The sequence below is a fragment of the Pteropus vampyrus genome, unplaced genomic scaffold, assembly GCF_000151845.1.
Source record: "Pteropus vampyrus isolate Shadow unplaced genomic scaffold, Pvam_2.0 Scaffold72, whole genome shotgun sequence".
Classification (NCBI taxonomy): domain Eukaryota; kingdom Metazoa; phylum Chordata; class Mammalia; order Chiroptera; family Pteropodidae; genus Pteropus; species Pteropus vampyrus.
This window is the reverse complement of record NW_011888853.1, coordinates 2337404-2342748: the sequence shown is the minus strand read 5'-3', so window position 1 is coordinate 2342748 and position 5345 is coordinate 2337404.

The following is a 5345-nucleotide window of genomic DNA, read 5'->3' as shown; positions in this document are numbered from 1 at the left end:
GGGGGGCAGCCTGTAGGAGGAAGAGCGAGTGGCATGAGGTGGACGGGCCAGTTCCGGCAGGGCAGAGCCTGGTGAGGACTCCGGACTTTTCCTAGGAGCAATGGGCAGCCAAGCAGGTGTTCCAATGGAGAAACAATACGATCAGATTTGAAAGTGTAAAATCACTCTGTAATTTAGGTGAGAAATGGGTTTAAGAAGGGGAAAAAGAGAGTGAGAGGGACTGGGGCTACCCCACAGGGCATCTTTCCAGTTGGAGAGGAGCATCCCACGCAGCTCTGGGAAGGAGGACCCGGAAGTGGTGGGGAGGGGCGCAGGCCCAGGAGAGACCCTCTGGTCCCTCCTTCCCTGAGCTCCCTCCAGACGGGGCTCCTGCTGGACACCTTCGGAGATGACGCCGGGCATCTTTCTGGCTTTCTGAGGTGCTGGAGGCACAGAAGTGGAAATGGACAGCAAGAGGTTTGTGCAAACACTCCTACAGCAGGAATCGCTCAGGAGAGGCCTTGGGGAAATCTAACTTGACAGAGCGAGGAGTTCTGGAAACCTCTGGGTGGGGCTCATCTCCATAGCAACCAGAAACAGCCCCAGACGTGCTCTGACTGTGCCTTCTGACGAAGAAGCAATGAACTTGTGTTACTGAAATACCCATGGCCAAAATGACCCGCCCCAAAATAGCTCGCTTCCACATCACCAAAGCCTCCCATGGCAGCTGCCACTCTATCCCGCAGCCCCACCAAGCAACAGCGAATGAAGGCAGACAGTTAGTTACCTAGCACTTTCTTCCTCCCGCTGGCTTATTTGAAAGGTGCCCACTGGCTGAGTGAAAAAAAGAAAAAATACAGTGTATCAAGCATAAATCTGTTCCATAACTCTCAGGTACAAGAAATGTCAATTTTGGCATTTTTCCTAAATCAAAATTTATTACGAGCTGCCCTTTGCCAAGAGGGCAAGAAATTCAACCTCGGGCATGTTTGGTGGCAGTGTGCGTGTGCGTGTGCGTGTGTATGTGTGTGGGGGGGGATCGTCCCCTCAGTAGAACAATAATCTGGGGGTTACACGGTACTGGGGGTAGGAGAGATTCTCCACGGGATAGAAATCTCTGTCCCCCGGGGCAGCTGCTGTGATGCCCACTGTCCGAGCCCAGGTAATCCTCGCGGGGTGGCCCTCCTCTGCCCTGGGCCAAGCAACGTTTGGAGACTGGACCGAACTGTTGTCCAGCTACGGCTGCCATAACAAAATACAACAAATTAGGTGGCTTAGGCAACAGAAATGTATTCTCTCACAGTTCTGGAGGCCGGAGGTCCAAGGTCAAGGAGGGGGCAGGGCTGGTTCCTTCTGAGGCCCTGAGGGGGAGTCTGTTCCGGGCCTCTCCCCGCTGCTTCTCGTAGTTTGCTGACAATTTTGGGAATCCTTGGCTGGTAGAGCTCCACCTTCATCTTCACACGGCATTCTCCCCATGTGTCCAAATGTCCCATTTTTATAAGGACACCAGAAATACTGGGTTAGGGCTCACCCTAATTAATGACCTCATCTTAACTAATTACACCTGTGACAACACTACTTTCCAGTAAGGCCACATTCTGTGGTACCAGGGGTTAGGGATTAGGATTTCAATATATGAATTTAATGAGGGAGACACAATTCAACCCATAACACTCACCCTCTAAACTCAGCTCCCCCGGGGCTCTGCCCTGCCAGGCTCTGACAACAGGGGACGCCAGAGGACCTGCAGGGCTGGAGGAGAAGGAGCGGCCTGCTTTTCGGCTGCTGGCAGGAAGGTTCTTTGCCGTGGCAGCCGCAGCTCCCTAGCGACAGCTAAGTGCAATTTGTAATTTTTCCAGCCTTTGCAGAACCAGCCGCCCGGAGCCCTCTTCGGAGATGCCAGCCATTACCGGGGGGCATGGGACCCTCCTCGGAGGGTTGTGTTTTAGGTCCCAGGGGCTCTTCGTTCAAGTTTCTGTGTTTTAATAATTCCAACTTTGCCCTTGGGTCTCCAGCCCTAGGGCTGGTGGCTGCTTTATGCATCTCTGGGACAACTAAGAATTTTCTGTTTCACTCTTTCTGTTACCTAGCAACCTGACTTTAAAGTGACATGCCTAGCTTTATACCTATGTTAATTCTTTATAGTAAATTTTCTCTGTTCGGATATCTGGGGTGGTTTCTGCCTCCTGACTGGAAAACCCAACACCACAATTCTTGGTGTTCAGGCCCCAAAGACCATATCTCACATTTCGGGATTGGTGGGAAAAGGGGGTGCTACCACTGGAGAATCCCTCAAACTCTGCGCCCAATCCTGGGCTCTAGAAAGCACCCCTTCCCACTCTGGGTCCAGGCATTTTGCCCCTCAACCCCCAGCCCCTGGCACCTACAGACCTAGCCACACACAATCAGCCTTGGCTTCAGACAAAAGCCTGGGCCTTTGTACCTTCAAAGAATCTGGCAATTTCTGTGTTCAGCCAGCACTGAGAACAACTGTTAGAGAAGCCATTAGCTGCCCTGGGAACAAGAAGTGTTGCCTCCCCTCTTGGCTGAGAGATGGCAAAACGCCTCTCGGTCTTCTGCGTCTCCCACCACACGAAGAGTAAAGCAAAACGTAATATCTAAAAAAGTGATCCTGCCACAAGAGGCTGAGAATGACCTAAGTCACATTGACACAATCCTTGCACATACTTATTTGGGAACCATAAATAGGGGACAGTTTCAGCTCCAAGAGCTGGGCGGATGCAGGTCCTAGTCTCTGATGGAACTGGGCACTATTCTCTACTCCAGCACTCTCCTCCCCTCCTCCCCTCTCCCCCTACCCCCAGCCCCACCCCTGTCCTTCCTTCTGGAACAGGGGCTTTCAAGCTGAGGATAGCAAATCAATTTAGTGCGTAACGATGAGCAATTTTTTAAATGACAAAGTATAATAGAGTCCATCACAGTATAAAATAAAATTGGTCCCAAATCTCATCTGGGACAAAGGTTTTATTTTATTTTTTTTGAGATGATACAATTCACAGTCTTCTGGGAGGGAAAAAAAAACCCCAGCATTCATGATTAAATGCTTAGGCACTTTTTAAGATAAACTTTAATGGCACTAAGATGTGTTCTGGGAGATTAGTGACTTACTCACCCACCCAGCTGTCTTCAGCCAGAGACCTCTGGCCAAACAGTGCATCTCTGACAGTTTTCTTTTTCTATAAAATGTCCCTTCCAAGGGGAAACCTCTGAATTCTACCCCCCTAGGAGCCTTTGCCTTTGCACGCAAGACTGCAGTAAGACTTTTCCATGCACTCATAACTAACGCGACAGCTAAGTGTTCTTCAGAAGCCTATAGTAAGAGTATGTATGTTTCAAGAGTTGTTTTGGTAAAGCCTCATCAGCCACCAGCAGGCACAGCCTCCAGTGTCATCACAGGATGCCCATCCATCCGCTAGAGAGAGGAGGGAAACCGTTTTTGTCAGATTTGGTTCCGAGGAGGGTGTACAGGGAGCCAGGAGCAGCTCAGATGCAGCGACCCTTCCGGAAGGGTCGGAAGGGTCGCTGCATCTGAGCAGGGATTACAAGCAATGGGGATTAACTAGGGATTGGCGACTATCACGAGATGAGCAGTTTAGATGTTGAAGTTCTGAGACTGGAGCCCAGACCTGGCTTTTTGCTCTGGACTTGGTTCAGCAACGAACCGCCCTTGGGTCTCTCAGTGTGGGTACTGGAAGCCACCCGCCCCCTCCATGGCCTGGGAGCAGTGCTGACAATGTATTCGCATGGTCATGTGTTGTTTAAGCTGCAAGCAGTTAAGCCCATTATCTCTCTCCACTCTGACTTCCTCTTTATCACATTTCCCCTCCTGTTGGAAGGCCTCCATGTGGCCACAGCACTGGGTATTCATGATTGCGCATTTTAGTTCTTAACCAGGCTCTCCAAAGTTGTATAAGCCTCGGGCCCCACAAAACCTGCTTCTGCCGCTGCCAACCAAGCAAGTGCGGCAAAGGGGTAGATGGGTCTCGACTGTCACCCTTCCCTTTTATGGTCCTCGGAGCAGCCATCCTGGCATACCCATTGCTGGGTGGATTTTCTTTCTTTTTGAAATGCATTATTATTATTTACGATGTGCACAGTAAACAAACAGTACACAGGAGTATACAATACACGCCAAGTCACCAGCCACTCCCAATTCCTAGACCTGTGCCTCAATGGGATAACACAAAAGACATCTGGTGGATCTTTCCAGAGAGTTTCTATCTAGATGTAAATCCTATTTTTTATATATCATTCTGTACATAACAAACCTTGGTGATCTTTGCATATTAGCACATAAAATTTACTTCATTCTTTTCGATGGCTGCATAGATGCATGTGTGAAAATTAATCTAACCATTTGGGGCAGATTTCATCAACTCCATCGCGTGCTACTTCATTGCACTTGTCCTGCAAGGTCCAACTGGGTTTTGCACAAGACTTCACAGAAGGCTGTTACCTGTTTCATAATTTCTAGTTTTTGATCATCTATAATGATCAAAAGGTAAGTCAAGCAGGTAGATCCTGAGGTTGGCCACGAAGAGTTAGAAAATCAGCTGTTTGCTTAAAAAATCAAACTGATCTCTTAAGATTAATGACGCATCAGCACCACCACATGGGGAGTGAGACACTCACATCTCCCCCTTAAAGATCCCTTTCGGAGGTGCGGGAGTTTACCTAACTACTGCTACCCCAGTAGGGGCCGCCCACTGCTGGGTCACAAGCTGAAATGAATCAGCCCAATTTTGTAAACTGCTGGTCTCGCGTTGTGCCTAATTCATCCCGTTACTCAGAGTCTTGCTTAAATCTTCCGGTCGGGACGCGCTGCAGCGCGAGCCCGACCGCAAAGCCAGACCATTCTAGTGGGAGCAGCGCCACCGCGAGGCCAGCTGTGGTGGAGGCAGCAGTGAGCCGGGGGGCGCGTCCGACCCGATAGTGAATTTGGTAGGGGTTATCAGGTCCAGGCGCCGGGCCCAGGTTCTCCTCCCCATACGGAGAGTCACACTGCCCCTCTCGGAAGGTCTGGATTTGATGTCATGAAAGGCATGGCAGTTTTTCCTGACTTTTCTCTGCCAGCCAGCCAATCGGCCAGCCCACCACGTCCTGGAACAGCGACTGGGTCTTGCACTCATCTATCTATGTGGCTCGGTGACTACCCAAGTCGGGGGCAAAGTCACATAGTAAGTTCTCCGTAAACGTTTGTTGAGTGAATGAAAATGACCCAGTAACTGTTCGGAGCACCACACAGCAGCCTTAGGTTACAGCACCTATTCTGTGCGTCCAGGGCTTTTATGATTAATTTCTCCTGTGACGCGCCCAACAACTGTTTACTCCAGTCCCTCCGAGGA